Source organism: Sciurus vulgaris (assembly GCF_902686455.1).
Source record: "Sciurus vulgaris genome assembly, chromosome: 2".
In the NCBI taxonomy this organism is placed as follows: Eukaryota; Metazoa; Chordata; class Mammalia; order Rodentia; family Sciuridae; genus Sciurus; species Sciurus vulgaris.
In genome coordinates this window covers 99,122,314-99,134,198 of record NC_136462.1, presented here as the reverse complement: position 1 = coordinate 99,134,198, position 11,885 = coordinate 99,122,314, and the positions used below count along the sequence as shown (strand labels likewise).

General features: G+C 35.6%; 1 pseudogene across 1 annotated transcript; it reads right to left on the bottom strand.

Annotated features, from left to right (window-relative positions):
* Window positions 1-6,536: 6,536 nt before the first annotated feature.
* On the bottom strand, window positions 6,537-7,696 carry LOC306653476 (cysteine and histidine-rich domain-containing protein 1-like; annotated as a pseudogene). The gene has a single exon. The product of its transcript is annotated as a cysteine and histidine-rich domain-containing protein 1-like (transcript).
* Window positions 7,697-11,885: the final 4,189 nt, after the last annotated feature.

Below are 11,885 nucleotides of genomic sequence, written 5' to 3'. Positions count from 1 at the left end.
GTGGAGTTTGTGTTTGAATTTAAATAAATGGTATTATGCTGCAGACCTCATGTTATTTTTTTCACTTCTCACATCATGTTACTCTAAGTACAAAAAAGCCAAATTGCTATTTAGAAATAACAAACATACCAGGTGAAGTGGCGCACGCCTGTAATCCCAGTAGCTTGGGGGACCGAGGCAGGAGGATTCCAAGTTCAAAGCTAGCCTCAGCAACTTAGAGAGGCCCTGTCTCAAATTAAAAAATAAAAATAAAAGGGCTGGGGATGTAGCTCAGTGGTTTACACACCCCTGGACTAAATCCCCAGTACCAAAAAAAAAAAAAAAAAAAAAAAACAGGAAAGAGAAAGAAAAAAAGAAACAACAGTGGTGGATGCCTGTATTCCCAAACTACTTGAAAGGCTGAGGCAGGATTATGAGGACAGCCTGGGCACATAGTGAGATAGTGAGACCTTGCCTCAAAAATAAAAATAAAAATAAAAATTTTTAAAGAAGAAGAAAAGAAGTGGCTGAAATAGTTCACATTTCCATCAGTAGATTGTGAGAGTTACCTATTTCTGTGCACTTTCACCCCCAATAATATCTAGTTTTTGCCAACCTGACAGATCAAAAGTTGCATTACTAAAATTTTTTTTCTAGTAATATGGAATAGCTCTCAATAAACTGCTAATCATATCCTTTCCCTGTTTTTTTTTTTTCTGTTGTTTCCTTTTACTTGTTGATTTGTGGGAGTATCATTTATATCCTAGAGCTATACAGTCTAATATAGTAGTCACTAGCACAAAGCAACAAACTCTCAGATATTTTAAATATGGTCTGTCCAAATTAACATGTACTATAAATGTAAAATACACACATAATTTCAAAGACTTGGTACAAAATCGAAGAACATGAAACATTTCATTAATAATCTTCATATTGATTACCTGTTGAAACAATATTTTAGATATATTGTATTAAATAAAATATTTTTAAAATTAATTTTGCATACTTGTTTTCATATTTTATAATGTAGCTACAAAAAAATTTTAAATAACATATGGCTGGCTTATATTTGTGATTTGTATCTTATTTTTGCTGGATGTGCTGTTATGGATATTAATTCTTAGTTAGTTTTAGACATTGAAAATATCTTCTCTTACTGTTTTCCATGTACAGGTTTGTATATGGTGTCTCATCAAGTCTATCCATTTTCACCAGGCCACCACACTATGCAGCACCAACATATAAGTAAATGGTTCCCTGAAGTTGTGCTGTGAATAACATATGCAACTGAAAGAATGGACATTTTTTTAAGCTGTCTGTTTTATCTCAACTCCCTAAGGTTTCCCTCCCAGTAATGGGAACAAAGCCCTTAAAGCTGTTCCAGGAAACAGCCCCAAACAGAGAATAAAAGAGTAAATTGAGCCAGATAGCTAGATAGTGCTCAAACAGTAGGATTACCAGAAACTATTGACCAGAATCTACGCCCTGTTGTAAAACATGGTGAAACATGTTGTATGTTATCAGCAAACCCAGACCCCCTTTGAAATTTCCCGGCAGCTTTGTTCCCCATTTTTCCTTTTTTCCCCCCTTTTTCCCCCTTTCATGTGCGACCCCTCCCGATGTGTGGTTTCTGCCTTTATAAACCTACAAGATTTTCTGCTAGGGACTCGAGTTGGGTCCCAGCGCGCTGGAATAAACACCTCTTGCGGTTTGCATCAAGTGACGCCTCCTGCGGTTGATTGGGGTTGCCGTCCATCCATGGGACAGAGTTGGGGTTTCCTTTTTGGGGGCCTTACACAACCATACACAGCCCTAATTTTTGCTTCATGGATTGCATTTGCATTTTATTTAAGAAGTCCTTCCCCACAACTAGATTGCGAAGGTATTTTTCTTGTATTTTTTTTTGTAATTAAAAAAGAGAAAAACAGGATGGTGGTGTGTCATAGAAGCCATAAAACAAGAGTGGTTTATAATGTCAAAAAATACAGATTTTAGCCAAAAAAAATGACGATAGGGAAAATCATTTATCCTGGATTTTATGCTTTTTGACAGCAATGCTATCTTTCTAATTATATTTTGGATAGGCAAATGTTAAAATTTGCATTCCAAAGGACACATTAACAGATGGTAAGGAAGGCAGGACACAGCATGCTGAGTGACAGGCTGACTCCATTTTTAGTCTAAAAGTCTGCTGAAGTTAATTTTCACAATAGGTAAATAGCCTTGATGTGGATAACAAAGAACTGGCAAAAACTGCATAGATTATCAGATAATGTTTAGATTTATACCTATATTATTCTGAAGCATAACTTTCAGTACATCACCTGCTTACCCTGGCAAGTCAATAGGTCTCCCATTTCAGTTCAGAACCAAACTGCTCCAGTCTGTCAGTAAAGACACCTATAAACTGGCCCCATCCAATTCCTCACTTCTCAAGACCCTGACAAACTGTATATTTCACATAGAGAGGTCCCAGGTCTTTCATTTGTACTTCCTTATCAGTATCTTAAGAGATCTCATGGTTGAAGCACAACATCAGGCAAGTAGGACAGTAAGTTTCTTAAGTCAACTAAAAATTTCCTAAATTATCTGAATAAATGCTCTGTGATTAGCATGAAGTAGCTAAAATTCATTTAAGCAACTCTTTTCACCTTGAAGTAACTCATCTTGGAGTAACTCACCTGACTTCATACAAAGAAAACTGCTAATGGCAGAAGCAAGTAGAAAATAACAGGTTCAAAATGATATATCAAATGATAAGGTGTTTAAAAGTTGAGGTCAACCTCAGACCTGTTAATATGCCCGTTATAACCACAGAAATACAGGTTTGCAATAACAAGCATTGTAATCTTCTTCAAACCCTTCAATTCAAGAGAGAAGTCAAAGGTTACAAAAAGTCAAAGGGAATGAGACCAACTCACCTCAGACTAAGTTTAGGATGTTTAGAGATTGAAGTCATTTATTCTGGATTAATACTGGGAATTCCATCCCACTTTAAGCATTAACACTTACTGGAATTTAAAAGTTAATTATAAATTAAAAGCTGACCCTTCTTTTCACTTGGCCCCTAACTATAGGCTTAATTATGACTGTGTGAATGTATAATTTTCATGTTTAAGAGTTTATAATACTTGTGGTACAAGTCTGGACATTACATTTAAAAAGTCAAATGTTTTTATATAGCTTATGACAGTTATACTTCAGTGTCTACTGGAAAAATTGACAGAGGCAAGAATTTATCTCTCAATATAATATTTGACATTGAATACAAATACATTTTCCAAGGCAATATAAAAAAATTACATGTGATTTTTTCCCCCAAGTTCAATACTTCTCTATGTTTGCACCTTTTCAGAATTCACTTTCCTTCTTGTTGAAGTACCTTCTTTGATATTCTTTCAAGTTATCTATGGATGATAAACTCTTTGTAGTTGTACATCTGGAAAGGTTGTGTCCCTATTCCTAATGATAATTAATAAGGATCTAGACCTTTGTTTTGTCAACCATCGAAAATAACACATTTGCATAATCATAATGAGGCTTCAGTACTTTGAAGATATATTCTACTCTTTTCTGGCCATTTTTTTTCCCTGATGGAAATCTGTTGCCTTTCCTTTCTAGTTAACCTTATAAGTATTAGCCTTTTCCTTTTTCATTGTTATCCCATTTCACTAACAAATATCTAGATGTTAGTTGTCTTTTAAACCCATAAGTGTATTTGTTGTTTTTGCTTTTGTCTGAGGGTTTCTCTTCAGCTTTTTGTAATTTCTGTGGCATCCATGAATAGCTGAGTGATGGAAGCCTCCTTCTAGGGGAGTTTCATTCTTACATTCATTGACATGTCTTGGATTTCACAAACTTTACTTTTTGTTTCTTTGTTTTGGACAATCCAAATTTGGGATAATCCCACTCTCAGGTAGTCCCCAAGGTCATCATTGCTTGCAGGTCATCCTGTTTTCATCTATGCCAAACTGACTTACATTTGCAGTGACCCTGGGCCTTTGGGCTGTCCTGTTTCCCATTCTTAGACAGTGGGGTGATTTAGCATCTCACTGTCGGCACCAGGCACAGGGCTGCAACTTACATTCCCATTCCGGATTTGGCCAATTCCAAAGGCACAGGTGTGAGCAGTAAAACTTGAACTACTCCTTGCTGTGACTATAGGTTTCTTGAAGGCTTTTCATTTTGTTTTTCTCTTTGGCTTGCTTGCTTGCTTTTGAGTTTGTACATGTATTTCTAAAATTATTTGGTTTTTTTGTTTGTTTGTTTGTTCCAGGATTTCAATGTGCAGAGTGGGGCAAAAAGGATTCTATTCAGTTTACCAACTTTACTGGGTTCTTCCACATTACCTTTTTTTTTTTTTTTTTTCTTTTTTCTTTTCCTTTGAAACAGATGATGTTAAGAAACCAGAGAATAGAGCAAAGAAAAAATGTTAACTGCTGGAAATTCTTAGCCATTAGAATCATCGAAAAAAAATTGGAAGAGTTTTCTTTACTCGAAGCTGGTAACTTTAGGACCACAATAAAATCTGAAGACATCCTAATGACAGTGACAGCTATACCATAATAGAAGCACACAAAAGCATTGGATTGGCATTTATAAATGGGTTCTAGTGGAAAATTGGTCTAAGAACCAAAAACTTTCTGAGATCATTTCATCCTGATTACTCCTCAGATCAAAATTAATGCAATGCATGGTAGTCTTTTATTGAGGCACTGATGAGGTCATGTCTAGTTCAATCACATCTAGTTGAAACTGGTCAATTTCATATTGCGGTCTATGCATAATCAGGTCTTTGTTTGCAAGTGAACTAATACTATTGCAATCTAAGATTTACACATTGCTGACTGATGTCATCAATTTAAAGCTTTGAAGTATGTCAGTTGATCCAAAGAGCATGAAAACTTTGGGGTCTGCATGAAGAATATCAAAATATTCTCAAAGATATTTGATATGAATTAAAAAATACAAACTAAGAAAACTTTCAGGTTAGAGTTGTATACTAATAAAATTATGGGAAAAAAATCAACATATGAGATTAGAGTGAAATCCAGACTCAAATGTTGCTGATAAATTGTTATGTACCTTTTAGAAAATAATAAAGCAACATGTGTGGCAAAAAAGTATTTTTTCAAATCATTAAGACACTTCTGGAATTTTTGCTATGGAAAGAAAGCAACAGAAAATTAAAGTTACATGAATGAATTCATATATAATAGTGAAAAATGAACTGGATATGGTGTTGCACACCTATAATCCCAGCTACTAAGGATCACAAATTCAAGCCCATCTTCAGCATCTTTGTGAGTCCTTATCGCGAAATAAAAAAAGAAGAAGGGCCAGGAATGTAGCTTAGTGGTAGAGCACTCCTGAGTTTGATCCCCAGTACCAAAAAAAAAAAAAAGAAAGAAAGAAAAAACAGAAACAAGCTTAATGTCTTTGTAAACTACACTCTGACATCTTAAGTTACCTTAAATAATGATGGTTTATTGAGAGATAATAACATGACTTATAGATAATGGCACATAATTCTGGAACTGGAAACTCTTAAAGGCATTAAATTGTATTGTCGTCATCAAAGCAACATTAACCTTTTTTTTTTTCTTTTAAAGAATTAACATGTAATAGATAGTAGGCATAAAGCAAAGTTTATGTATTTAGTTTTTTCATACTCTATTGTAATTCTAAAACTTTAAGATACCATTTTATAGATATTTTTCCATCAGTAAAGCCAGATATAGGTGATTTCTTTTTATAAGTAACTGAAGATTTTCAGAGGGTTTAGACTGAAAATCAGGAACCATTTAGTCATCACACCATACAAAGACCTTTAATTAGAAAAAAAGTTTTAACGTTATTGCTTAATCTTACAAAATGGTGAATTTTAACCAAATTGATGCCTCTCTAGTCTTGTTTCCTATATTCTTAAGTCATACTGTTTTGCAAGTAATATAATGATGTAATTTTTTAAAAAATATTTATTTTAGTTATAGATGGACACAATGCCCTTATTTTATTTATTTTTATAGGGTGCTGAGGATTGAACCCAGTACCTCACACATGCTAAGCAAATGTTCTACCACTGAGTCACAACCCCAGTCCATAATGATGTAATTTTAAAATTAAATTAATGTGAACAAATTCTAATTTGCTGGTCAATGCATATATTCCCCTTTAACTTGTATATTACCTCAGAATTAATGCTCTTAGAAAAAGTGACCGTCCTTACATGGAAAAAAAAAAAAACTATACAGAGCTTCATTTCTTCTCTGAAGATTTTCAAGTATTACAGGAACAAAAAGTCCATAAAGAAAAAAAACTGATTAAAAATTGATATTTCCATCTTGCTTTACTAATTATGGGATAACAGAAGTATAAAAAACAAATGTCTCTTGTTATTTCTTTGTTTAACATAACAATAATACACTAACAATACTGCAATTACACTTATGAGCTATTTTCCAGTTTCTTCAAGTAAGGGACACAGTGTGGTTCTACCAGTGAGGAAATATGAATATGAATAATCAGTCTTACGGAATGCAAAAGATGGAAACACGAAAAGATAAATTGACTTTGGCTTTTAAAAACAAAAACGTAATGTGACCCTTTAATGCCTGATTCAACAACAAAAAGTTACAGCAGCAAGCCACCACTTCACCATACATTCAGAATTCTGAAATAGGCAACAGCCCTCCTGCAACCTCAGTCTGTAATATTTTCTTTTTGTTCGTTCTGTTCTTCCTGCTTTTTGGTGGTAGGTAGTTCAAGGCTTGCCCACCGCATAGGTTCAGCTCTTCTTATAGTGATCTCAATCTTTGTTGTAGTCATAGTTACAGACTTCGTTTTACATCAATCACACCCCATAATTTCACAATTTGATGCAATTCCTTCTCTCCTTCAAATGCGATGTGCACATTTAACAATGTACTATTTGCTTCTACTTGGCTAAGTTCTGGAAGCATATACTGAAATGGTGACTGCACCCCCAGTCTGATGCTAGTAATGTCTACATGGAACAATGTTTTTCCCAGCATTCTTTTTAGTCCACAAACTTCCCTGTTGTACACCCTTCTTGGGTTAAGAATGTATTAAAATCAGTTTTTACAACAGCTCCAATATTTCTTCCTCTTGTGGAAAATAGATACTCCAGAATGATATATACAGACTTCTTCTAGTCTCTGTGGGCCCTGATATGTCTTTGAACACCCTCCATTTTTACATGACGTCCCAATCTTAATTTGATCACTGTCATCTTCTTTCTTATCTTCTTCATTTCCAGATGACAGTTTAAGTTTATCAAGTGCTTGTTTTAGAGAGGCAGATATTTTTAATTCCAAGTTTGTCATTGATTCATCTGGACTTGGCCTTTTTATCGCTTCTACTGGTTTAGGGGATTGAATTCTGTGCTCCTGAAATTTGGGTTTCAATTCAGATATTTCTTTCTTTTCAGTAGTCTTGACTTCAGGCTTGACTGGCTCAGGTGGCTTCTCACTATTATGTCTACATTTTGTACAGCCCACAATACTTAAGAAATCAGAAAAAATCCGTTGTTCTTCTTTTAGAGCAAGTCCAACCCTTTAATGCATCATGAAAGACTGGAACACCTGGGTGATTTGTGCAAGCATCATCAGAATTGTTCTCAGGGTTGAAGTGCTGGCCACAGCACCAATTATAGTACAACAGGACCATCTTCTCTTTCCATAGTTACAGGTAAGGTCCAAACACCCAGGCAACATTAACCTCTTAATCCCAGCTTTGGTACTGTGAATTTATTCATTCATTCATTCATTCATTCATTCATTCATTTATAGTGTGATTGAAACCAGGTGTGTGTGACTGCTGAACTACATCCCTAGTCCTTTTTTAATTTTTTAAAATTTTGAAACAGGGTCTCTATAATTTGTCCAAGCTGGCCTCTTACTTGCAATCCTCCTGCCTCAGCCTCCCCTGTCATTGGGATTAGAGGTATGTTCCACTGAGCCAGGCTCTGGTACTCTGATTTTAAGGAGACCTGGATATACTTTAACTTTGTTTTTACTGTTCCCTACTACTACCAAATGATTTCTCTTATGTCTAAGGTTCAATCAAAAGGAGTATCTGATTGCTTTGAATATTCACTATGCAGGGGTCTTTTTTTTTTTTTTTTTTTTTTTTTTTTTTTTGTGGTGCTGGGGATCAAACCCAGGGCCTTATGCTTAGGAGGCAGGCACTCTGTCCTGAGCTATATCTCCAGTCCCCTATCAGGGGTCTTTGTTGAGCAGTTTTCATATAAAACTAATAGATCTGTAACAAGGGACCAGTGTCCACAGTCCTGGTCTAATTAGCAGTAGCAAGGATAGCAAGGTCACATGGTTCATTTATTTTCCCTTTAATCTGGACTTTTCATGAATTTTTGTATCTTAAAAGATAAAATTTTAAATTTCTTAATGATGTTACTTAGTTATATATGCAATACAATTACTCTAAGTTACGTTAAGTATGTATAACATATATAATATAACCATATTCTCTGTTCAGAATAAATCGATGAAAAATGTTAAGCATGAGCAATATAAAGAAAGAGCATAGCATCACTCTGATACAAAAAACAGACAAAGACACAACGAGGAAAGAAAATTTTAGGTTGATATCTCTGATGAATATAGATGCAAAGATCCTTAACAAAATTCTGACAAATCACATACAAAAACATATTAAGAGGAAAGCACATAGCAACTATAAAATGAACTTAGCAAATAAAATTGCAGTAAGGAAAGGAGCATGGTGTTTGAAGTACAGTCTGGAAAACAACAGGAAGATTAGAAAAATGCAAGAGCTCTTCATGTTAGCATGTTCATGATAAAATAACAACTTGTTAAAAATGATAAAACAACAATGGAATAAGTGTAAAAAGGAGCTCGCAGAATATAGGAAATAAATTAAAACTGCGTTAGTTAGGAGCTATCAGGAACCAGAAATCATACTGTATTGTAACACAAAGAGGTAAAGAATCGCTAGCTAGGTACTGAAGAATCAAAAAGGGAAAAAGGGAGCACTAAGATTTTAAATAAATATATGGTATATCGACACATTTCAAGAAGAATCTTCCACCCCAGAACTAAGGGAACAAAGGGAAGAAGTTAGAATAATGAAAACAGAGACACTTGGAGGAGGAGCCGCAAGAAACCAAGTATGAAAAGGGGTGCTGCTTGGTTGTTGCTAAGGTCTCTTAGCTCAGAGAAGGGGAACCACAACCCAGACCTCCAAGGATATGCTGACCAACTGGTACTGGGGTCTTTGAGGGAGTGCAACGAGGCTGGTTCTGTAGTATTAAACAAACTGTGAGTGTAAAAAACCGTAGAAACTGACTCAGCCAGTGCGAAGAAGAGAGGCTCCCTTGCCCCTAAAAAGAGCATGAAATCACCTGGAAATGGAGGAAGAAGTCCCTTCTCCCGGCTTCAGTCTCTCAGTCTCCCCTGATGCTCCCTATTGGTAGCATCTAACAGAGCAACCGGCAAAACAGAAAGATGGTTTGCATAATACCCACCCCAGCATCATAAAACAAGAATGTGGAAGGGGGAGGCAGGGAGCTGAAAGACAATATTTAGTAACTTGCAAGAGGACCAAAACAATATCATTACAGAATTAATAATAAATTTGAAACAGATCTGATAACAGGGTCAAGGTTTACTTTGAGGGCTGGGGTTGTGGCTCAGTGGTAAAGCATTTGCCAAGGTTTACTTTGCTTCACACTATATATGCAGTGCTTACCACAGTGCCTGGCACATAGCAGCACCCAACAAATATTGAAAGAAGGAAGGAAGAGAGGGAGGGAGAAGGAAAGAAAAGAAGACAGGATGGAAGGCAGGCAAGCAGGCAGGCAGGCAGGCTGGCTGGCTTGCTCCCAACAAGGACCCAACTCTTTGTAGTCTTTGTTAACATACAATTGATTTTGACACCAAGTTGTTTGAACTTGTTCTTCACTGTTTTCTTTGGCACCTCCTGTTAAGCTGGTGAACATAATAGCTAACAAAAGAGACATCAGTTATAACCTGGTCCTGAATAGCCAAAACAAACCATATCAGAAACTTAGAACCAGCTTCTATTATCAATGAAGACAGGAAAAATTAAAACACAGGAAAAATTAGTCTCTGACAGTGATCCATGAAGTACTTAAGATAAACATCACATTCTACATTGCTAGTCTTAAATCTTATTGGCCATTTGAAAATTTTTCTATGCCATTCTTTATGATTATTCTAACATAAAATGATTCTCTTTTTTCCTTCACTATGATCCATACCATTTATTACGTCTCTTTAACTTGTGTAATATTTGTGTATCTTCAGAAGAAATAATAGCAGTTAAGAGTATCTTTTAGGTATTATTCCATTGTGTGTATTTTTAAACCTTGGAAGTTTGGGGCATTGCTTCCTGTGTTCTGGTTCAAAAGTGAATTTCGTTATGGTATATACAATGCCACAGTTAAGGGAGTAGTACTTCATTATTCTACTGAAAACTTCCATAGTACACAACCTGTTGAGTGCTGGGATCTGCTTGTGTGCATGTTCAGAAAATACCAAACAGAATTTAGAGTTTTCATGCTTGATTTTTTTTTTACCAATAAAATTTGAATAACTCCTGTTATCCATGCAAATTTTATAGACATTATACTTGAAAGAAACAAAGGTAAAGCAACCTTACTAATTTTTTTACTTTAAAATTCTTCTGTGGCAAAGCTTTTCTTTTTTTCTTTTTCATTTTTTGCGGAGAAAAGATAAGTACGAGAAGAAAAATGGCAGGAGGAAAAAAGGAAGAAATACATAGATACTTGTAACACCTACTCCCACCAGAATTAACAGATAAAAGCAACCACTCTGTTGTGAATGAACCCGTCTACTAAACTTTGTAGCTCCCTGAAGGATAGATAGGCAGTAAGCCCACCCTTTTCCCATTGCTCAGAACTTGCAGGCTGGTACTGGAAATTGAACCTAGGGATGCTCTACCACTGAGCTAAATCCTCAATCCTAATTTTTTTGTTTTCAGACAGGGTCTCACTAAGTTGCTCAGGCTAGCCTCAAACTTGAGAGCCTCCTGTATCAGCCTCCCAAGTAGCTAAAATTACAAGGTATGTACCACTGTGCCTGGCAGGTTTTTGTTTTTTTTTTTTCTTTTTTTTTTTTTTTAATATATTTTAGTTGCAGACCGACACAATGCCTTTATTTTATTTATTTATTTTTATGTAGTGCTTAGGATTGAACCCAGTGCCTCACATGTGCCAGGCAAATGCTCTACCACTGAGCTACAACCTCAGCTCCCTGACAGGTTTTTGCCTTTGTTTTAACCTTTATTCTCTCAAGCACACATTGGAGTTCTGCAGAGGTCACAGGACACACAGTGTCACAAAAGACAGAATGCAGAAGCAGATTGGAGAATTCAGCTGTCTTCCATTAAATCAGACATTAAAGAGATTTGCAAAAATAGGAAACAATGCCATTGTTCTGAAATTTTTTGTTTGTTTGTTTGGAGAAATATATTTTTCATAAAATGTGTTATTTAAGTTAACATGTAATGAGGTTACTGTTTTTTAAGTGAATTAATACTTTTAAAATGTCTCCATATTAGGGGGCTTAGGGTATAGCTCAGTGGCAGAGCACTTGCCTAACATATATGAAGCTCTGGGTTCAGTCCCCATCACTGCCAAAGTTTTTTTTTCTTCTCTATTTTGATTTCCAAAATGTAAATAGCGATAGTTATCCTACACGTAAACAAAAGTCCTTTGGAATCATCAATATTTTCTATTTATTTTTGGAGTGTTATGGATAGAACCCGGGGTCTCACACATGCAAAGCAGGCATTCTACCACTGAGCTACATCCCCAGCCCTGGGACCGTTAATATTTTTTCTGAGTGTAAAGGGGTCCC